Source organism: Topomyia yanbarensis, chromosome 3, assembly GCF_030247195.1.
Source record: "Topomyia yanbarensis strain Yona2022 chromosome 3, ASM3024719v1, whole genome shotgun sequence".
In the NCBI taxonomy this organism is placed as follows: domain Eukaryota; kingdom Metazoa; phylum Arthropoda; class Insecta; order Diptera; family Culicidae; genus Topomyia; species Topomyia yanbarensis.
This window is the reverse complement of record NC_080672.1, coordinates 23,873,024-23,897,673: the sequence shown is the minus strand read 5'-3', so window position 1 is coordinate 23,897,673 and position 24,650 is coordinate 23,873,024. Positions and strand designations below refer to the sequence as shown.

Below are 24,650 nucleotides of genomic sequence, written 5' to 3'. Positions count from 1 at the left end.
AACTGTCGTTCGTCCTTAAATTCACTTGGAGCGACAGATACGTACTACGCATAGTAAATTCCTTGATTCCTGAGTAATTTAATCATTGAAATAAAGTAATCTAAAATGGAAAGGCTCATTCCCTTTTCGAAGGTCACCTTTTTATCAGCAAGCGGGGAAGCGTGTACATTTATAGCAAAGTTTTACGAGTTGCCGACATATGATGGGAGGAAAATTGATATTGGATAGAATATTATTAAGGATGATGGTCAGCCCAGGGATTAAGGAACACCCGACGAGAGGGTTACTTCTTTCACGGTTAAGGGTCAAATCGAGTATCGACTTTGATGGTACATAACTTCTTATATAGAAACAGTGCACAGGTCAGAACCATAAGAATTTTCTTTTTTTCCTTTGCGCAGCGGCGAATTTTGACAAAGCTCGTTAAAATTAAGAGGGATGATACAGAGATACTACTCCGCTTGCCCTTCATATACGGATATATAATAATTTCAATCTACTCTAATTAAATAAGTATTCTATAAACTTCATGAACGGTTGACCCAAATTTTCAGTTCAACTATTACCAGGGGAGGGTAAACCGAGTCCGAGAGGAAAATATGGGTCATAATCAGCTTCGGAATGACGTACAAACTTCAACAAGGAAAACAAAACTTTCGGCTTGACCTAAAATAGAATTTTGTAATTCTAATTGGCTTGCCAACCCTCGTCAAATTGAACAGCACCCTGTAATGTCTTAGTTGTGTTCAATCCTTTTCTGTCCTCTGTCTACTATCCCTGAATCTTTCTGAAGCAGAAAGAATTTGACATATGTGACCAGAATTCCTATCGTATTAAATTCAGTACATTTGGTATGTTTTTCCTACTACGTTAGTGGACACTGTATTGAATAAATCAATTATAATTAGGACCATGTTTGCAAACTCATACGAACTATGCCACACAGGTTCCAACGCCTAAAATGTCTCATCACGTTACACATGAAAGCCAGCCAAGCCTCTCTTTCGAAACGGTGAGTGTTGCCGTACACACGCGCCTATATGTATGTATAGCGAAAACGAAACACAACGTTTATTACATAGTAGATACATGCTTTTATCAGTTTTTTTTTCTGGCAGCAACTTGTTGGCCTTCCTCCTTTCGTTGTTAGGAAATATTGGACACAGAAACAACTTTAAGCTTGGTTAGACTTTCAATATTGGTATGATTGAATCAGGATAGTTTGCCTAAATTCGAAATTGCAGCATGTTGGAAAGCAATTTTATGATTTTCTCCATTAGAAGATCAAACATTTCATGGTATAAAGAATTTCGCAAGAATTTTGTACATGGCATAAAAATGTTTTCTTTTATAGAACGTATTCTCGATTATAGAAATTATGACCCATCGGAAAACTAGAAATGACAGGGTTACTAGAATCAAGCTTAAAATCTTACGGGCTAATCTTTTGTCTTCGACTACCCACCGCTGCCAATGGATTCCCATGAGTTTCTTTTTCCTTTTTTCTTTTTTTATTTCGACTTGAGCGATTCATAGTTATGCTGCCTAAGCTCGACTCCTGCCAGTAGAAGACAAAAGATTATCCCGTAAGATTTTAAGCCTGTTTCTAATGACCCTGTCACGTCTAGTTTTCCAATCTGTATACATCTCATCCTTGCTCTTACTAGAGTACTATGGATCTAAATTTTCATAACTTTTCCTACTCAGTAATCTCTAGCCAATTGAATATCGTTAAAAAGTAAAAAAATGTGACTACATATCAGTCGAAATAAAAAGGGAAAAAAGTTAATCGTAAGTTATATCATAAAGTCTATACAGTCGTAATTCGCTGGTTGGACACTTTTTAACTGGACCGCTTTTTAGTTGGACCTCCGCTAGTTGGACCATTGTCCAAATAAAAAGCATCTGAACGTCAAAATCTTATGTCAAATTGACTTTGACAATCTATCTAACAATCTTTTACACTACTAATGTCTTCTTTGAAGAGTTTTTGACATTTGTTAGTCGGTCCAGCTAGCGAATTAAATTCGTTAGTTGGACATAGGCTGTGGCCAGTGATGTACCAAATCGGGTTTTTATAATTTTGGGGAAAAAACCCAAGGTTTTTTCCCGGTTAAAAACGGTTTTTTCGCGGGAAGATTGGGTTTTTTGCAATTTTGTGATATATTAGTAATTGAACATTAATGTATTGTTATCCAAACACTTTTATTTTATTTATGAGCATTGTTGTCATAAAGTTTTGCATGTATATGAATTCTGAATGGTTTTCCTCGATTGAATCATTGCTATAGCGGTGATCCAACATTTGTTTCCAAATATTGTGGTTGAATAAGTGATAAAACTTTTCAACACGTTTTGGGCTAAGTCGATTGCGTTTCTTACTGTGAATTCACCTAAACGTACTAAACATTTTTTCTACTGTTGCTGATGTAGTTGATGCCGAAAGAATTCGGATTACGATTTGTAAGAGTTCTGATTACGGTTCATACTAATGACGAATGTCAAGGCCACTCGCTTTCTGCATATTACTCACTTTTACTTTTCACCGAACTAAATAGGTATTTTCTAAATTTTGTATGAATACCTACCTCATTTTGCTAAAAGTATAGCAACCCCTAAAATGAGTAACAAGCAGAATAAAAGTAGTTTGGGCATCACATGATTATTCTAATTTTCACTAGTTTGAGTTACAATGACTATTGTTTCCAGTATTATATGAAACAACTTTAAATATGGAATGGACCGAATTTAAAGCAGGAACAGAAAATGCTTCGTAAAACCCGTTATAAATATATTAGAATGTGAAAATTGGATTTAAACTTCAAGTTTAAAAATCGGCCAGGAGCTTTTCGATTATGTCCCACAGAATTAAAAACGAAAAAAAAGTATATCCGGTTCTTAAAAAGGACTTTTTTTTATACAACTTTTAATCTTGAATGTAACGTTGTACGGAATTTCCCGTGAGCGAATTACACTGGATGTTCATCCTTGCCGACTTTTTCGGGTGAGAATATTCTAAGCGATTCTCATGCTCAAGGATCTCTGTCCGATTTTTACGCTTGATGTTTATATTCGATTTTTATATGCTAAGATATCTGGAGTGGGTTCTACAAAGTATGTTTTATCCTTGCGACTTTTATTTTCGGTCTCTCAAATGTAAATGCAAGATTCTTTAACCTTCCGGAAGTCGCACAAATGGCCCACTGAACGAGCAGCCGCTAGATTTTCAGAGCAGCATGTACTCAGTGCACTAGCGCGACTGCCGATAGGTTAAAAACATTAAATGAACATCATACATTCGATAAAACGAAAAAGCCCATATTTCGTCCGGGTTAAAATGATTTGGGAAAAAACCCGGTTAAAACCCAAAAATAAAAACCCGGGAAGATGGAATTTTTCCCATCGGTACATCACTGGCTGTGGCCCAACCAACGAATCACGACTGTACTGCATAAAATATTAATCAAAAGAAAGCTTTGAAACATAGAACTTAAAAACTATTTTAAACTTGCCGTTTCGTTTCATCTTTTTATGTTTCCTATTTTTTTATTTCATATATAGTTATTTCTTTGTTTTTCATCCGTTTATTCAATTGATTTCATTAAAGTCATTTAATTTATCTCACTAAACTTTTATTTGTATTTTTTCATATTTTGTATTTTTTCATATTTTCTAATAAACCTATTTTAGTATTTTACCTACCGTCCTATATTTCCATATTTTTCATTTCCTCAAAAACATCATTTTTTCTATTTTTTCGCTTTAATTTTGTCGTGTTGTAATATTCTCCAGTATTCAATTTTGATATTTAAAAATATAGTAAAAATAAAGAAAAGCCAATTATTGCGTATTTTTTCATAAAAAAAAAATATGTTTTAAATTTTTTTCTTGAAACTACACTTAAATACCTTTCAATAACAATGAAAATCGGTTCAGCGGTTCAGAAGTTATGAATTTCGACTTTTGAGAAATCATGATTTTTTGCACCAGTCTAACGTGGAAAGAGACACCCTAATGACGAAATCAAAAAATCCTCGAAACCTTTTTGCCTTTCTCATATAGAAAGGTTATGCAATCACTCTGAAAAACGTCAACCTAATCCCGGCCCGGAGGGCCGAGTGTCATATCCCATTCGACTCAGTTCGTCGAGATCGGCAAAAGTCTGTATGTGTGTGTGTATGTATGTATGTGTGTGTATGTGTGTGTGTATGTGTGTGTGTATGTGTGTGTGTATGTGTGTGTGTGTGTATGTATGTGCGTATGTGTCAAATAATGTCACTCATTTTTCTCAGAGATGGCTGGACCGATTTGCCCAAACTTAGTCTCAAATGAAAGGTGCAACCTTCCCATCGGCTGCTATTGAATTTTGGATCGATCGGAATTCTGGTTCCGAAATTACGGGTTTCAGAGTGCGGCCACACAGAAATTTCTCATATAAACTATAGGAAAAATTAAAAACTGAATTTTTATTTTTGATGCTAAATGTGTTCAATGTGCATGAAACGTCGAGATTTGATGCAAACTCGAAAAAAAAATTTGACTACGATTCACTTTTTTGGATTTTGGCACATTTTTGCCTTTCTCATATAGAAAGGTTATGCAATCACTCTGAAAAACGTCAACCTAATCCCGGCCCGGAGGGCCGAGTGTCATATCCCATTCGACTCAGTTCGTCGAGATCGGAAAAAGTCTGTATGTGTGTGTGTATGTATGTATGTGTGTGTATGTGTGTGTGTGTATGTGTGTGTGTATGTGTGTGTGTATGTATGTGCGTATGTGTCAAATAATGTCACTCATTTTTCTCAGAGATGGCTGGACCGATTTGCCCAAACTTAGTATCAAATGAAAGGTGCAACCTTCCCATCGGCTGCTATTGAATTTTGGATCGATCGGAATTCTGGTTCCGGAATTACGGGTTTCAGAGTGCGGCCACACAGAAATTTCTCATATAAACTATAGGAAAAATTAAAAACTGAATTTTTATTTTTGATGCTAAATGTGTTCAATGTGCATGAAACGTCGAGATTTGATGCAAACTCGAAAAAAAAATTTGACTACGATTCACTTTTTTGGATTTTGGCACATTTTTGCCTTTCTCATATAGAAAGGTTATGCAATCACTCTGAATTGCCTTTCTCATATAGAAAGGTTATGCAATCACTCTGAAAAACGTCAACCTAATCCCGGCCCGGAGGGCCGAGTGTCATATCCCATTCGACTCAGTTCGTCGAGATCGGAAAAAGTCTGTATGTGTGTGTGTATGTATGTATGTGTGTGTGTATGTGTGTGTGTGTATGTGTGTGTGTATGTGTGTGTGTATGTGTGTGTGTGTATGTATGTGCGTATGTGTCAAATAATGTCACTCATTTTTCTCAGAGATGGCTGGACCGATTTGCCCAAACTTAGTCTCAAATGAAAGGTGCAACCTTCCCATCGGCTGCTATTGAATTTTGGATCGATCGGAATTCTGGTTCCGGAATTACGGGTTTCAGAGTGCGGCCACACAGAAATTTATCATATAAACTATAGGAAAAATTAAAAACTGAATTTTTATTTTTGATGCTAAATGTGTTCAATGTGCATGAAACGTCGAGATTTGATGCAAACTCGAAAAAAAAATTTGACTACGATTCACTTTTTTGGATTTTGGCACATTTTTGCCTTTCTCATATAGAAAGGTTATGCAATCACTCTGAAAAACGTCAACCTAATCCCGGCCCGGAGGGCCGAGTGTCATATCCCATTCGACTCAGTTCGTCGAGATCGGAAAAAGTCTGTATGTGTGTGTGTATGTATGTATGTGTGTGTGTATGTGTGTGTGTGTATGTGTGTGTGTATGTGTGTGTGTGTATGTATGTGCGTATGTGTCAAATAATGTCACTCATTTTTCTCAGAGATGGCTGGACCGATTTGCCCAAACTTAGTCTCAAATGAAAGGTGCAACCTTCCCATCGGCTGCTATTGAATTTTGGATCGATCGGAATTCTGGTTCAGGAATTACGGGTTTCAGAGTGCGGCCACACAGAAATTTCTCATATAAACTATAGGAAAAATTAAAAACTGAATTTTTATTTTTGATGCTAAATGTGTTCAATGTGCATGAAACGTCGAGATTTGATGCAAACTCGAAAAAAAAATTTGACTACGATTCACTTTTTTGGATTTTGGCACATTTTTGCCTTTCTCATATAGAAAGGTTATGCAATCACTCTGAAAAACGTCAACCTAATCCCGGCCAAATTTTTTTTTTCGACTCGTTTAGGGTTTCTGGAGTTTAACAGGGGCGTAGTTGATGGTTTACGGAGAGGGGTTATACCCCCCCTCTACTGTTCGCGCCCCTCCTTTAAAAATCTCCTTAAATCACCGCTCAGACCACCACCCCAACCAGCCCTCATACCCCTCCCTTTCAACCCCATCATCTTTAAACCACCACTACATTACAAAGCATACCAATTTAAGCTGGGGAGTCGTTCGTTCATGGGACTTTCGCCCTCCTCACATACCCACCCCCGCATGACAAAATGAGTTAGCAAGCAGATAACATTGATCTAATGCTGATTAGGCTAATGAAGTATGATATTTTTTTGTTTCAAGTGTTTCACCGTCGACACGTAGCTCATCAAGTTCGTGGCTGGCATGCCATTGTGTATAAGTGCAAAGTGTACTAAGAATGTAATGGACATTTCCACGATTATGTTGAACATAAAAAGTCTCCGTGCCATAGTTTAGAGAAATGAGAAAGGCACAATTGCACCGCTAGGTGGATTAAAACAGGTTTTTCAAGGGTTTTTAGTAACGTTTCCACTAGAAAACAAACAGAAGAAGAGACCTAAAAATAGATAACGAGAGAGATTTGGCCCGATCGAGGAGAGGGAGAGGTGACGATATGCTTATAGGAGACCCACCCAACTAGAGCCTAGGTGATCGCAGGTTCGATTCCTGCTTGAGGACATAGCTTTTCTCAGTACGTCACATAAAAAGGTAAATTTTCACCGTTTCTTCATTCTCATCGTTCCGGTCATTCTTTCTCTGTCTGTTTTCCAGTGGACACGTTCCTAAAATCACATATGTTTAAAAAACAGTACACTGACTCTCATTTGTATTGCGTATTCCTAGTTTTAAGATAGCTGTAATTTTTACTCTTTGTTAAAACTATTGTCCTCCATCTTGTAAATAGAATTGTATCCCTAGTTTTAAGACATCTGTGAAATTTCTCATAAAGGGCGAACACGAAATTATTGCGACACATTCAACAGGGCATAACTTTTTTACCATTGGGTAAAAATCAACCAAATTTTGCACACTTTCTCATTGACGTGTATTGTTTATATGCTGTCAAACTCGAAGTCGTGTTTTTCGATTCAACGAAAATGGAGGTGAACCAACGCAAGTCGAGAGAACAAATTCTTTACAAACACCTGGAATTTCCTGACCTGTCGCACCGGCAGTTGGGAAAAATGTTGAACATTCACCATTCAACCGTCTCCAGAGTGTTGAAGCGGTTCCAGGAGCGGTTGACGTTGGACCACGGCAAAGGAGCTGGAAGAAAACCGGGACCGGAGAACAAAAAGACGGAGGGAAAGGTGAAGCGGATGATTAAAGCAAATCCCAACGTCTCAAGCCGTGATTTGGCTAAAAAGATCGGCATGTCGCAGAGCTACGTCCAGAATGCAAAGAAGAGAGCTGGACAACATACATACAAGGTACAGAACTTCCCAAACCGCGATGAGCGGCAACAATCGACGGCTAAAACTCGGGCACGGAAGCTCTACGAGAAGATGCTGACAAAATATGGCTGCTGTGTGATGGACGACGAAACGTATATAAAAGCCGATTTTAAGCAAATTCCGGGGTTGGGGTTTTTCACCGGCAAGAGTAAGTTCTATGTGGACGACAAATTTAAGAAGAAGAAAATGTCGAAGTTCGCCTCCAAATATCTCATTTGGCAGGCCATCTGCTCTTGCGGACTGAGGAGTGAGCCTTTCGTGACAAAGGGCACAGTAAATGGCGAGATCTACAAATCTGAATGCCTCGAGAAGCGCCTTTTACCGTTCTTGCAGCAACACGACGAAGTTCCGCTATTTTGGCCAGATTTGGCATCATGCCACTATTCTAAAAGTGTCCTGGAGTGGTATGAGACCATTTCTGTCCATTTTGTTCCAAAGGACATGAATCCGCTAAACTGTCCGGAGCTGCGCCCGGTGGAGCAGTACTGGGCAATGATGAAGCGGGAACTTCGGAAGAGCAAGAAGACGTCAAAGACGAGAAGGACATGTCAAGAAAATGGAAAAAAAACTGAGAAACTGGTACCGGATGACACTGTAAAGACTTTGATAGAGGGCATCAAGCGAAAATGCGTTCAATTTTACGCTCAAGGCTCTATCGATTAACTTTTCTTTTGATTTTTTAAGTAAATATATGTATAAAACTACCCTAAAATTTTGGTTTGATTTTAAACATTATAAGAAAATTGGCATGACATTTTCGGTGTCGCAATAATTTCGTGTTCGACCTTTAAATATTTGTTCCCCCTTTTGAATACCAAATTATATTGTTAGTTTTAAGATAACTGTAAAATATTTCGTAAAAAACTACTCCCCCAAATTGAATTCCTTGTTTTAAAATTGTTCATAAAAAAATCTTTTGCCCCCTCTCTTGTATATAGAATCTTATTTCTAGTCTTAAGATAGCTGTAAAATTTTTCTCTTTTATAAAAAAATTATTTCAACATTGTAACCTCCTAGTTTTAAGATATCCAAAATGTAAAAACAAAAGAATTTGGCACCGCCAAGCTAACGCATTTGTGCCTATCAAATAAACGAACTGAATAAAAAAAAGCACACTGACTCTTTATTCTGAGAAAGGTTATATATCATATAGCTTCATTTAAAAAATATTCAAAAGCTAGCGCAGCCCTCTCCCCGATAGGGTAAAAATAGGCTCATTACCCAGACAGCTCCAAGGTGCGTTCGGTTACACTAAATTAAAACATGATTATTTTATTTTTTTTTTTGAAAATGGCTGCTTTTGACGATTTAAGTTTCAGGGTATCTAAGGAAAAAAATCCAGAAGTCGGAAATAAAAACATGGCGAAACAATTAAGAATTCGTTCTACGGTGGTCAATTGTTTTCATATAATTCCAGGAATATATCATGTTTTGCCTTTCTCAATAGAAAGGTATTGCAATTGCTCTGAAAACCGACTTTTTCACGGAGGCCCGGAGGGCCGAGTGACATATACCATTCGATTCAGTTCGTCGAGTTCGGCAAATGTCTGTGTGTGTATGTGCGTCTGTGTGTGTGTGTACGCGAACACAATCTCACTCACTTTTCTCAGAGATGGATGAACCGATTTTTACAAACTTAGTCCCAAATGAAAGGTGCAACGTTCCCATAGGCTGCTATTGAATTTCTAATGGATCCGACTTCCGGTTCCGGAATTACAGGGTGATGAGTACGATCACGCAGAAAATGTCGATTTTAAGAAATTCGGCAATGAATGTATAATGGTGAAAATTTTTCCAAAATGTGACCACAACTGCTTCGATTTGTAGTACTAGGTCATTAACAGCCATTCAAAGTCTCTTTGGTCACATTGGCCACCATCATCGGTTCCGGAAGCCCCGGCGGAAGTATCCAAATTCAGACTAACAGTCACATCGGTTTCTCGGAGGTGGCTAGACCGAATCAACCAAACTTAGTCTCAAATGAAAGATGTTGCGTCCCCGTAAATGGCTATTAAATTTTATCCCCAACCGACTTCCGGTTCCGGAGTTACGGGTTGTGGCGTGCGATCACATAGCAAATTGTGATTCAAACCGATACCCCGATGGAAGCAAAAAAGGTAAAAATTTCGCTAAAATGTCTCTCAAATAACTTAACTTTGCAGTTCTAGGTCACCGACGGCCAAACAAACTTTCGTTGACTACATTGACCACCATAGACGGTTCCAGAAGTGCCCGGGAAAAGCGGCCATCTTTCATAACTAGCAAACTCATATCAGTTTCTCGAAAATGGTTGGGCCGATTCTCACAAACTTAGTCCCAAATGATAGCTATATTATCCCCACAGATGTCTGTAAAATTTCGCACGGATCGCTTGTATGGTTCCGGAAATATAGACTGAACGGTCCGGTCACACATGAAATTCCCATATAAGCCGGAACTCAAAATTTTTTTTCAAAGGGGGGACCCCATGAAATTTCAGAAATCGTATTTTTGATGCCAAACATCTTTAAAATGCATGAAACGTCGAGATTTAATGTTATCTCGAAAAAATTTTTTTATAAAAATCGACTTTTTGGGACTGCCGATTTCGCACCTTTTTCAGTTCAATATTACCGTGGCTGTTTTTTCTTTTTCAAAATTTTAGAACTCGAATAATGATTTATTTTCCTGTATATAGTTGTCATGTGATGTATGATAATAAAATGTAATATATGCATTTAAAAGTTTTTAATGAGTATAAACAACGCACACATTCTCGTGATTCATGATTGAGAAAGGCACAATTGCACCGCTAGGTGAATTAAAATAGGTTTTTCATTAGACAATTGTTAGTTCATTATATTCACAGAAAAAAATGGAAACGGATAAGCTTTACATTTTGTAAGAATTTAATCAACAAAGTAAAATAAAGGCCGCGTAGCTGCACTGGTTCAAGTCCCATGGATCAGACAAACAGCAATGACAGGGATATTCGAGTCTCTAGCAATTCCCATAAGCATCTAAAATTAAAGAAATTCTTTCGAGAAAAAAATTCGGATATGCTATATTATTTGACAGAAAACAAATTCTAACGGTATTTCTACGGCATTGGTAAAACTAACGGACGAACACAAAAACCTCCAAAGGTTCTCACCATGCCCGCACCACACAAGCTAAAGACGATGATGAAATTCAAACATCCACATGGTAGCTCTTCTTACATCCTTATATTTGATTGAGCCACTTAGATGCTTCATGATTAAAATCATGATTAAAATGCTAGGTGATTAAAATCCATCTAGTAATAGCGGAGTTAAAAGCGCGCAAACCTTACATAGTTTTATTACATAGGAGATGTTCGGGAGAGTAGGTTGCAATCGGACGAATTTAACAGAAGTTCTTTCAGCAGTTATTTAAACACGGTGAATTGTTTCTTATCAATCAGCTAAAGCTACAAATATAAATTTATTCATCATTGTATTTTAGGTTGTATTAATTCCAAAATAGTTTCATGACTTACAATTTATCTGTCCTTGGTTATGATAAGTCCTATTGCCTGCTCCCCGAACTCCAAAAATTGTCTTCGGCTTTGCCGGATCTTTAGGTTCAGATATAGAATATAAAAGTTGAGATATAGTTAATAAATTGTATGCTAAGTTCACCTCTTTCACTTCCAGTTTGTTGCTTCTTCCTCCTATTCTTATTATTATCATCTGATCTTACTGTCACCTACCGTATAGACACTCGCACACATGATCATCCCTTAAACCGCCATCGCCAGCGTAAGAGGTTGAAATTATTTCGTCGCAACATCCTCCCCCCCCGTAACTCGACTGGGCATCCTGGTGGATTACTTGCCTAGGTATCTAGTGACGAGAGTGCACCTGTGCACCATACACACACCAACCTAAGCTGCTCTGTATAGCGATTGGCTCACCAAACCTTCCTAGTCGTGTCACGATAGGTGCTGTTACATGAGCATTGTTCAGTCCTATAATGAGCCGAGGTTTAGCATTGAAATAACTGATTAACGGAATATCCTTAAGGTGATCGTGCTGAGAACGCAATGCTTCACAATCAACACTTTGTACTGGCAAAGCGAGATTTCTTATCGTATGAACGCTTTTGATATAAACTTTATTTAATTGTCCCAACCCTGAAATATGTAAACTACTAATAATATTAGAGGCACCTTCCCTTGCTGTGGCACCATTTATCCACTTTAGGTTTAAATCGGCGGGCTCACCGTGTAACCCTAACTCATCTACCAAATTCTGTTCTATCATTGTGCAATCAGAACCTTCATCGATAAACGCGTGCGTAGTAACAGTGTTAGTCGGTCCGTATAAGATCACTGGAACGTATTTTAAAGTTGAGGGTAAACAATGTTGAGATGGAACGAAACATCCACCCGATACAGCTGGTGGGCAGGTCAAATTTGTGTGCAGTAATGGATTATGCATAAGACGACACCCCTCAATCCCACATGGCTTTGCTGTTTTGCACGGCCAAGGGAGATGCCGATTCAAACAACTTGAACACAGCTTACATTGATTCACATATTCCCACCTAAGGCTCACGGTGAATGAGTGGAACTTCACACAACTTGACGGACGATGATCAGAGCCCTTACAAATAACACATACTTTTCGTTTCTCTCTGCGGCTGATACTGCGCATCGTCACAGCACTATGGTTACTTGTTGTACTCCTGCTACAATCATCATCCTCAGTGGGAGCGTCTTCTGTCGCAATGGGCTTTAATGAAGTAACTTCACAAGCTGCTCTCACCAGCTCATCCATGAATGTGCTAAATGTCGCTATAGTGACATTTGTGAGACTTCTCTTGTGTGATGCCCATTGTAGTTTCAGATGAGACGGTAGTTTGCTCACCATCTCTTGTAGAAGAATTGGGTTGTTTAAATGAGACATTTGATTAGCAGCGATCATATGGTCGGACATATTCTGTACTGCGAGGCCAAATTTAATAAGAGAATTCAAATCTTCGTTTTTGGGAGCTGATATTCTTCGAAGTTTTGAGATTAGTGATGTTATTAAAACTTCAGGTCTACCATATAACATACGCAGAGTTTCTATTACCTGTGGGACACAATCAGGTAGCAAAAGCTTACTGGCAACAGCTTCTCGCGCTGGGCCTTTTAAGCATCTCTGAAGTCTTATTAAATTCTCTACGTTGCTAAAACCGCAGGCTTTTGTTGAATTAGAAAAACTGCTTATAAACACGGGCCATTCCTCGGCCGTGCCTGAGAATGCCGGTAGATCAGACGGGATAACTTGGCGCGCAAACATCTGTTGCAAAGCAGGATCGAATGATTCACGGTTATCGATTTTATTTAATAATTGGAATCCTCGTTCATTAGTATCTTTACCGCAAGCATTCGCACGTCTTTCAGCCTCTGTTGTTTTTCCGAGCAACTGTTCCGACATTTGTATCAATTTACCAACACTTTCTTTCAATGAATCCATGGGTTGGTACATTTTTGCATACCTTTTTTGCTCTTTCTTTGTTTCCTCATCCAACTGTTGAAAATCTAATTCGATTTGGGAAACAACAACTTGCAAAGAGTTGTACGGGTCACTTTCAGCAGCAGTCGGTAATTTTTTGACACAGTTCGTGCATTTCCAGTTTCGATTAGGTGTCGAACCAGTCACTCCGCTGCATGATGCATGGAAAATTGATTCACAGCTTAAGCACACGTAGTTGTTTTCATCTTCCACTACCAGGGAACCGCATTTCTTACAATTAATCTCCATTTAGTAGTGTCTGGCCCAACATTGGGCACCAAGATAAATTCTTTAGTATGTTCGGGAGAGTAGGTTGCAATCGGACGAATTTAACAGAAGTTCTTTCAGCAGTTATTTAAACACGGTGAATTGTTTCTTATCAATCAGCTAAAGCTACAAATATAAATTTATTCATCATTGTATTTTAGGTTGTATTAATTCCAAAATAGTTTCATGACTTACAATTTATCTGTCCTTGGTTATGATAAGTCCTATTGCCTGCTCCCCGAACTCCAAAAATTGTCTTCGGCTTTGCCGGATCTTTAGGTTCAGATATAGAATATAAAAGTTGAGATATAGTTAATAAATTGTATGCTAAGTTCACCTCTTTCACTTCCAGTTTGTTGCTTCTTCCTCCTATTCTTATTATTATCATCTGATCTTACTGTCACCTACCGTATAGACACTCGCACACATGATCATCCCTTAAACCGCCATCGCCAGCGTAAGAGGTTGAAATTATTTCGTCGCAACAGGAGATATTTTGAATTTTAGAATGCCAACTGGCCCTGAAACTGTAGTAAGACATTTCAACTGCCAAAAATGATACTATAATAGCCTCCTCGCCAAATACGCCACTGGAAAAACGGTTTAATTCGCCTCAACAGGTATGCCTTATTCATACATGTATAAAGTGGCTACCTGAATGAGTGTGGTTTAATTTCGCAAGAAACACTCTGCGTCTTCCAGTCATCTTAACGGAGATTGAGCGAAATTGCAAACTTGTTCCTTACGAAAGCCAACAGCATTGTGTGAAGTAGGACCGAGAGGTCTCGTTTCCTACGGGGAAAATCTCGACTGACTATGAAGACTGAGCAAATCTGATTCACCGCCAGATATGGTTTTGTTATTTACTTGTGCGGCTTACTAATTGCTGGTTTTCCATTTCAGCACGTAAATTGCTCGCTACGTACCTTCCGTCATAATTGCCCTCCTGATGCACAATGCATCTGATTCACCTCGAAGCATAGCCGTCCTATCGGCTGGGAAGTGCACCCACTAAGGTAATTTGATTAGAATTAAGATTCAGACATGACTAGCGGCAAGTTGGCCTAGTTCTAGCTTCTAGTTAGTGTAACCACCATCAAAAGCATAGAAAGGGCAACTTGTTCAGTGATTGGTTCATCAAGCTTTGTCAGCAACCAATCAATTTTTCCCCTGAAAATTTGATTTCAAACTTTGCTATCACTCGCTAACAGTCTCGGAAAAGTTTGTCTGTCTCCGTTTTCGGCTTGGCTTGCCTGGTGATGTGGTCACCAATTTCCGATGGTTGTTCTTGTGTGCTTCCTGGCTTGGCTTCGTTTTAGTTGATTTTTTGTGGCTACTCACATAACCGTATTCATATTAGTGTGGTGCATTTATTTTCCTGTTTTTTCTATTCCAAATTTATGGTCGTCTAGATTTATACTCTCCTGCAACGTTTTGTAGTAATAAGCAAAGCAACAAAAAAAATAATGTAAAAAATGTACAGTTACAAATTTATAATTTCCACTGTGACGGTACAGTAATTTTACAATACTTTGAGTCTATTGGTAGGCTGCAATGTAAATACAACAAACTTGAACGTTTCTACAGTAATTTGTTATGTAAAATCAACTTTAACACTAAAAGTGTGGTGATTCTGTATCTTTTTTATTCATTTCGTTTATTTGATAGGCACAAATGCGTTAGCTTGGCGGTGCCAAATTCTTTTGTTTTTACATTTTGGATATCTTAAAACTAGGAGGTTACAATGCTGAAATATTTTTTTTAAAGAGAGAAATTTTACAGCTATTTTAAGACTAGAAATAAGATACTATATATAAGAGAGGGGCAAAAGATTTTTTTATGAAAAATTTTAAAACAAGGAATTCAGTTTCATATACAAGAGGGGGAGTAGTTTTTTTACGAAATATTTTACAGTTATCTTAAAACTAACAATATAGTTTGGTACACAAAAGGGGGAACAAATATTTATGAGAAATTTCACAGATGTCTTAAAACTAGGGATATAATTCTATTTACAAGATGAAGGACAATAGTTTTAACAAAGAGTAAAAATTACAGCTATCTTAAAACTAGGAAACGGAGTACAAATTTGATTTTTTATCACAGACTTATGCTTGGTCAAGATATTCAGAGGGGGGCTTATTTCCAAAATCGGTGTAGCAGCAGTTGTATCAAGGACAGGGGAGAAAAGGCGTAGATGGTGACCGGGAGAGAAGAGCAAAACTTGCAACTTTCGGGCAAACGGGAGATCAGCGAAACAAATTAGCGCCTCAGTCTAGTAGGTCGGATTGGCGGATGGTATTCTTCGGACCCGCGGAGAATTCTTCAAGAGTCATCGGACCTCGAGTCGCTCTCGCTTAAGTTTCCGTAGTGGTAAGGGCGACGGCGGTTACATAGTGGCACTCTGGAGCTGATCGGTTCCACAAGGCATGAGGAAACTTCTAAAAACGAGAAATAAAAGAGAGGGGCTAAATTGGGATATTTATCGTTTTTATGAAAGTATAAATAAGGGACTGTTGCGGCAGAGCGCAATCTGTGCAGATACCCTCGCCACTGTATTTTTTACCAGCGACAAAAGTACCAAATAAAATTAGTTCAGTCTAAGCCAGCCACTGCCGGCGGCGGTCGCTTGATCGTAGTTCATTGTTTCCACTTCTATCACAGTCCGTCTTTGTGCTGCTTTTCCGTATACGTTTGAGTTTTGTGTGTCGAAAATTGGATGGCAGGAAATGAGTCCTACCGCTGAGAACGAACAGGGACATATTGGGGAAATCGCGAATTGCCAGAATATCACGAACTGGAACATCGGACGGTCTACCTCGGGCCCGAAGGGAATTCTTTAACTAAGACCTGGCGTCACAATACCCGGCGCACACCCAGACAACGTGCTCGATGTCGTGATAGCCCTCGTCACAAGCGCACAGACTACTCTCCGCAAGCCCAATACGCCGCAAATGCGAATCCAAGGTGTAGTGGTTGGACATAAGTCGGGACATTACACGTATGAAATCTCGACCCACATCCATCCCCCCGAACCAAGGCTTCGTTGACACCATTAGGATAATCGAATGTAGCCATCGACCAAGTTCCCCATAGCTCCATGAGGTTTGCCAACTGTTGAGTGTCCTCTGACGACATATACTAAAAAATTCTTCGAAGCAGATTGGTCTTTCTTATATGTCACCATCTAAGGCGCCACCCTTTGCTAAAGAGTCGGCCTTTTCATTGCCCGGGATAGAGCAATGAGAGGGGACCAAAAAAAGGTAATCTGATAAGATTTTTCAGATAACGTACACAAGGACTCCCGTATCTTCCCCAGAAAATACGTGAATTGCTTTTTAGGCTTCACCGCACGAAGAGCCTCGATAGAGCTGAGACAGTCTGAAATGATGAAGTAGTGATCTGTGGGCAATGTGCCGATGATCCCAAGGGCATACTGAATAGCGGCTAATCCGGCGACGTAAACTGAAGCAGGATCATCGAGCTTAAATGAAGCGGTGACATTATCATTGAAGATACCGAAGCCAGTGGACCCATCGAGATTTGATCCGTCGGTGTAAAACATTTTGTCGCAGTCGACTTCTCCGAATGTATTATAAAATATATTGGGGATCACTTGCGGGCGGATATGGTCCGGGATACCACGAATCTCTTCCTTCATAGATGTGTCGAAGAACACAGTAGAATCAGAAGTATCTAGGAGACGGACGCGGTTGGGATTATACGAAGAAGGATTGATGCTCTGTGCCATGTAGTCGAAGTACAAGGTCATAAATCGGTTCTGAGAATTAAGCTCGACTAACCTCTCGAAGTTTTCAATCACCAACGGGTTCAAGATGTCGCATCGGATGAGTAATCGATATGAGAGTTCCCAAAATCGATTTTTCAGCGGTAGAACGCCCGCCAGCACCTCGAGACTCATCGTATGGGTCGAGTCCATACAACCCAAGGCAATGCGCAAGCAACGATACTGGATTCTCTCCAGTTTGATGAAGTGTATGTTCGCAGCGGAGCGGAAACAGAATCACCCGTACTCCATCACGGACAATATCGTTGTTTGGTATAACCTGATCAGGTCTCCTGGGTGGGCACCCCACCATGTTCCAGTTATTGTCCGGAGAAAATTGATCCTTTGTTGGCATTTCTGTTTCAGATACCTAATGTGACATTCCCAGGTACCTTTAGAGTCGAACCAGACCCCGAGAAATTCTGTATCTTAACATTAATACAATCTTTTTTGTTTCATTCTTTTTTCTCGGAAAGAGTAACATTTATTGTGAATTTACTGTATCAGCAATAGTAATTGCAGTGTATGTATTGTGTACGGGAAGAGCAAAGGTGCAATTTCGGATACATATGGCGATTTCAACATCGGTTCACTTTATCAAAAGATATAACCAAAAATATGCAACAAAGTCATCCCAAGGTTTTAAGGGTTAATGATACAATAGTAATTTGAATTCACCATCCAGGCAAACATTTGTCCATTCACCCCCATCAACGTCGCTACTTTATGATACGTAAAAACCTCGTAGAACATATGACTTTATTAACCAACCCTCGTGGTGTAATAAAAAAAAGGTCATATAAGGATGGTCCAAAACGATATTTCATATATTTATTATCCTCAGAATGACCAGTAGCTCTGCACAAAAAAAACTAACATCATCACCTACCTTCTATTTCGCTTTATTACTGAAAACCTCGAGCATCTTATACAGTCCAAATTGAACTCGAAAATCCCCTTGCGACCATTGGCGTGGACGTTAAGGGTCTTCTTAAAACCTGTAAGTCATCATTAAATTCCCAACAGCATACAGAATCATACACAGCAGTGCCCTTAAGCCATCGGCATCGTCGTAGCACCACCGGTTACCCCTGAGATTTTACACCGCATCGTGTACCGATTGCTACCGGCACAACCCGGCGTACCTATGCGAGGAAAGTGTAGGTACGTACATCGTAAAGAAGCACATACTCAGCGTTCCACTTACCTGTAAAGAGACATGAATAGAGACAGAGTAAAGTGAAAAAGCTAACTTTTGACGAAAACATAAAATATGAATGGAAAACTAGGAAAGCACATAAGCGGAAACTTCCCTTTTCATCGACTGTGCTAAACTACTCTTCGCAGCAGTGCAGAGAATGAAAGGCGAACTACCATACAGCGACACTTTCGGACAGGAAGCCGGCGGTGCACCTACGAAGGTTGTAGCTCTACGGAACGGGTAGGTCGAGAGGCAGCGACGGTTTGAGGATGGTTGAAAAGCTCTACCAACTAACAAACTATGATACATCTACCGGTGTGTGTGTGTTTAACAAAACTTCGAAGGTTAGATCTACGTGAGCGAACCGTTTCCGTTGGGGGTGTATCCTGTCCGTGTTGATGTCAAGGAAGCAAACCGCCGCCGCTGAATCTAAATGTCAGCAATGTGATACGCAAACAGGCGGCACGGCACATTAAGCAGAATAAATATTAAATCAGGAGCATAGCAAGTATTAATATTCCATCCTCGGTTAACCCATCTGATTGGTCTTGCCGTTCACACGCTTCGTGACAGGCCTTTTTGATCGAAAGGGGCCTGTGGGTATAGCTGTTCAGCAGATATTTGCAATGAATAACTTCGAGTCCGCCATTCATATGGATCAAATTTTTCAAATGGGATGTACAGTGGATCCGTGGTGGCCCTAAAAGTTCAAACCTATCAAAATGACGCATGTGATTGTGCAGTTACTCGATGGGGTAGAATTTATGAGTGTACCCTATTGGAGACAGTTAAATCTTACGACCCTTGGTCGGTTTTCCGGGTGGGCAGAATACGCCTACAAAGTGGCAATCTAAAACACGGAAATATTTCCTAGACGAATGGTGGGTTTCATAATTGAACTTCACGGCACACTGGCAGCAGCAGCAGCAGCAGTAACTCAAAGGAAATATATTGGCGGAATTCCGGACACAATCGAATGGATTTCCCCCATAGGGTACTTGACACAATAGTGGGCCAATTAAGTACTACCCCCATCAAACTAACTAGTGATTCGGATAATATTCGAATTACCATTGAAAATGTGTAATAGGTCCCAGTAACATCATTATCAACGAACAATGTTTCATTCGTCCCCGTTTACTCATTTTCGACTAATGCCACCATCGAGAAGTTGTAGATGATGGGGAATGCGGAATTGCGTTGGAATATTTACATCAACGTTTAACGATTCGCGTGGGTTCCGCAATTCTAAGAACCGTTTCGGTTTTATAGAGCTCCCTGGAACGTAGCTCACCAGAAGCGGAAGGAAGAAAACAGAAATCTGTGCCGTCTTCTATGCCGAAGACCGTGCGGTCGGTTACATTTTAAGCTGAATGTTTTATGGCAATTCCGCATAATAGTGTGCGCGGTTGAAGTATCTTTCAGGGAACTTTCTTCGGCTATAATGTAACACAATTTATATAGTTCCGGTTTTTCCTGGCCCGGGCAGATCCTGACCACTTCATCCTGTTTATAGAGACACAAGGGATAGTCGAAGGCTCATCGGAAACTGCAACGTGAAAAAATCTTTTACGTTTAGTTAATGTCGACGAAGACAACGATGATAATGATGATGATACAAAAGAAACGCTTAGCGACAGCAACATGTGGTTTATGTTCCGTATCTCCCACACGTTCGATGCTCATGGATCATCGACCGCAAAGACGGTGCCGTGGTATCTAGTATATTGATAAAAATACGGCGGCTATTATCGGTACCATTACTGAGTGATTGGTCGTAAAATCGTTCCGTTGATTAAATGTTAATTAAATTTATCCTGCGGTTGTCCTTACCAGCCTGATTGTGATATCCCGAAGCAGTATGATACGCAACACACCAGTGGGGAAGAAAAGATGAATTGGACGTAAGATGGTTAGACTATGATGGTTGTTTGTCTTATAATGAAGCTCTGTAGATATAACAATATGAGAGGTCACCTAAGGGTGCCGAGAAAAAATGCTGGTATCACGAGTTAGTCATCCTGCATACCAGCTCCGATATGGAATCATTTTTATTCTTAGATAATTTCTGCCACTTGCTTGCTGGTATACAAGTCTCCTGGGCACTGTGATTCGGCTACACAGCCTGTCGAAATGAAAAGAAAAGACAGAATGTTTTGCAACATAATAAATGTACTACCGTCGTGCGGGGCTGCTTTGGATATGTGGGGCTACTTTGCACACTTTAGTTTTTCAATATTTTCTGACAGACGCACTTTTATTAGTTTTATTATACTTTTGACATTTGTAGAGTCATGTCTTTTAACCATGTTGCATATGTCTTTTGGCATTTTTCTTAACGCTGTTTACCAAAACAAACAAAGCACTTCAAGGGTGGATAAAAGTGATTAGAGGCTTGTAGAATGAAACTACAGGACGAAACAGAAAATCTTGAGTGTACTGCGACCACATACCGTTTTTCGGAAAGAAGAAGTAAAATGATGGAAAATTGCATTTTTCTATCGTGCATCAGAAGATTCGTTTCTCGTCGCGGATCACCGAGTTTTCACAGACAATGGGACCAACTTTCAAGGAGCCGATAGAATTCTTCGAGAGCAGATTAACCAAGGACTGTCGGCCACAAACACATCGACCAAATGGACCTTTATTCCACCTGGAGCCCCGCACATGGGTGGAGCGTGGGAGCGTTTAGTACGCTCTGGTAAAGCTGCTATGGGAGATGCGTATGCGGACGACAAGCTTGAGGACGAAGGACTGCTTACTTTGGTAACGGAGGTAGAGTGTTCGGTGAATATGAGACCCCTGACATACTTGCCGCTTGACTCAGAGCAATCGGAAGCACTTACACCAAATCATCTTCCGATAGGATGTTCCAGTGGGGTTAAGCAGCTGCTAGTTGCTATAAACTGCCAGCCAAAATTTCTACGCGCATCCTGGGAGCGAATTCAAGAGCAGCTGAATGTGTTTTGGAAACGCTGGATTTAATAAAGAATACTTGCCAGTTATTCGGAGGCAACCTAAGTAGTTTAGCGAAACGCGAGTTGTTAAAATTGGTGACCTGGTCTTGATTGTCGACGAGGGAAAACGCAACGGGTGGCTGCGCGGACGCGTGATTGTGGTAATGGGCGACAATGAAGGGAAGGTTCGCCAGGCTGTCCTTCGAACTCCGAGAGGTATTCTACGACGACCAGCATCAGCATCAGGTGTTGGACGTGGGCATGAAGAGTGCAGTCTCGGCAAATAGCAAGATGCACCCGGGAGAGGATGTAAATGCATCTGAGGATCCGGCAACCCTGATCACAGATACATTTTCTGAGCTAAAATTTAGAACACCTCATTTAATAGACCGTAGGAACAGTCAGGCCACTGAAAAGTATGTACAATTTAATTACAATGTTAACTAATATGAAAACTTATACCTATACTTTTCTAGTTTTGAAGCCAATAAATATACGGCTCTCAAAAATCGGTGCTACGCTTTTACTGGTGTACAACAAATAATAATAACTTTTTTCAAATGTGTGTCCAAACTTATATTTTACTTCGGGGGGTATGGCCGTCATGTCGCTGGGATAGTCATTTCCAGCACAAACGACGTCCCAAGGTAGTTCTTCGTCATCCACCGGCACTGCGATGTCAGGATCGCAACGTGTACTCAGGGGACCGAGTCTTCTTCCGACAGACGATGTCCTCCATCTTGAGGGTTCGGTGAATCAAGGTATGGGAGCAGTGATATTTTCGGCCGACGTCACGCAAACTCGTTCCGTCCTTGTTGTCGAACAGCTTTTCCAACGCATCCTTCTTCTTCTTCGTCATTATGTCACCGGACGGCCGCTACCAGCCTTCCGTTCCACGCTCAGGGATGCCAGGATCCGGAAAACTGTACTCATCGGCGAGCGTTTCGTAAAACCATACAATACGCTCGTGGAGTGCATGCTGTTTCGACGCCATCTTCGAATGAACTGACAGCACCCGAGCGAAAATAAACATGCCACCCATTTTTAGGGAGTCCAGAGAGCAATACTCTTGCAGAAAAAAATACGCTTTTTACTTTAATTACAGAAAGGTATTGAAATCATTCTCATGTTTTGTTGAACACCCGTTATTGTCGACTTTCAGATTGCCCAATTCTTTCACAGTCAGTGAATGTGGGGTCTGCCTCGAAGTCATCGACCATTTCCAAGTTCTTTGATGAACATTACTTTAGCTGGTCTTTTTTTCCAGTATTGGCGCTACATCACCAACCCACTATAAAGGGTGTTCCGATCAAAGTCTGACCAAAAAAGAATTAGGATAAATTTATTAAACGGATTGCCACCACTTTACAAGTTTCATTGAGAAAAAGTTACCAGTCAGCCTAGTCGCAAGCGCTACTGTGGCTCCCCGATACAAAAACCTCAAGATTATTCTAAATTTCCGCAGGCAGCAGGGAAATGCTTGAATCTGCCGATGCTAGAGCACCCTAGCTATCCAATCCAATGAAACTGTACACGTTTCAACGGCATGGGAGACTGAACATTATCCTCAGTCAATTTAGATCATTTTGACAGAAGAGCAACTTTTTAAAAGGATGTAGAAGTTTTTATATGCAACATTACCCCAAAAAAAACGATTGCCGTACGTTGTACAGCAAAACCATCTGAGAAAGAGCTACAGGGAACGAATACTTCTACACGAAAAAATATACGCTGAAAAAAAGTTATGATATTTTTCATAAAAACAAAAAAATATGATAAAAATTAAATTACTAAGAACATTTATTTTCATTTTTCTATTCTTCGTCAACAAAAACTAAAAAGAAAGTAAATATTTTAAATGTTATCGAAGTATGGAGAAAGCACCAATAAAAAAATTCTAACGATAACTTTTGGAATTTTGTTTCAACAAATAGGTACAATTAATTCGTGAAATTATGCCCTTTTCGTATGTTATTGACGTTTCTCCATTTTGAACTATCAATAATTAAATGCTCGTCGTTTTAAACTTTCATAACTTTGCTTTTGGTATCAAGGCAATATTGGGAATTATTTGAAATTCACAAGAAAACAATGAAGATATGATTCAACTATAGGGTCTCAACATTATCGGTGATCGGGGGCACAGTACCGTACCGAACAGAACAGTGGATACCGATTTTTAATTTGCTGAGCTATATGTCAAAGACCAAAATAATTGCGTAAAGACGTAATAATAATATATCTCTGGTATGCCTTTCCATGTGAACTAGACGAAATCAACGCATTGAATATATTGTCAGAAAAAGTAAGGTTAGAACTTTCGCTTCATCCAAGCATGCGTGTTTTTCACACCAATCTTGTCATAATGTTCTACGGACATAAAGCAAAAAAAATGCTACAAATTGTTATGCAATACCAAATGAACCGCAGGACCGTGAATCCATCCCAAATATGGTTTAAATAAGATAATTACCCTATATACTACATCTCTGACCATGTAACCCCATCCACCATCACATAGACGCTAGGGGCGTATAACCACGCAAAAAAATACTTGATGTTTTCACTGCAAGAGAATAATACCTATTTAAAATAACGTTCTGCTGGCATATTCATTAAATATAATTCCAAGCATCTGATGGTGATGGTGGGTTGAAGCAGTCTTGTTTTTATGTTGTTGCTCATGTTGTTACAAAAAATCCATGAGCCCGCAGAGACAGCTAAATGTTCTTTTTTTTCGTGGAACACTCTGATGTACTGAAAGCATTCAGTCAACGCAAAACGGCATAAATTAATCCTCGCGGAGCGGAATGACAATGGCAAGTGACATGTCATGTTCTCCACTTGGATTACAATATGTATATATGCATAATGATAATGGGACGTACATGAAATTGTATCAATGCGTAATGTAGGCGATGCTCTTATAACATTGCTACAAATCTCGAAACTTATACGGTTTATTTATTGATACTGCCAGTCGTAAAGACGTGATGACATTTTGGACATATGTACGTGTCACCTAATGTCTTGGACACAAATTGTTTTCTAAGGTAATAAACTTAAATAACAAATTCCAATTTCAATTGGAGAAACGTTATAATTAGTTTTCGATACATTACGCATCTGTCGCATCAGACTGACAGGATTGTTTTTTTGAAATCTGGTGTTAATCTTGATAATATTGGCGGTACGTATCGCCAAACA

General features: G+C 39.5%; 1 protein-coding gene across 4 annotated transcripts in view; it reads right to left on the bottom strand.

Moving 5' to 3' along the window:
• Nucleotides 1-24,650, bottom strand: part of LOC131692748 (ras-related protein Rap-1b) — a 250,214-nt gene that overhangs the window by 168,665 nt on the left and 56,899 nt on the right. For 2 of the 4 annotated variants that reach the window (XM_058979982.1, XM_058979984.1), the window contains exon 2: nucleotides 18,175-18,430. The exons of the other annotated variants lie outside the window; for them this stretch is intronic. The gene's annotated coding sequence lies outside the window, so the exon portion shown is untranslated. The remainder of the gene's footprint in view (nucleotides 1-18,174; nucleotides 18,431-24,650) is intronic. 4 annotated transcript variants of the gene reach the window in all.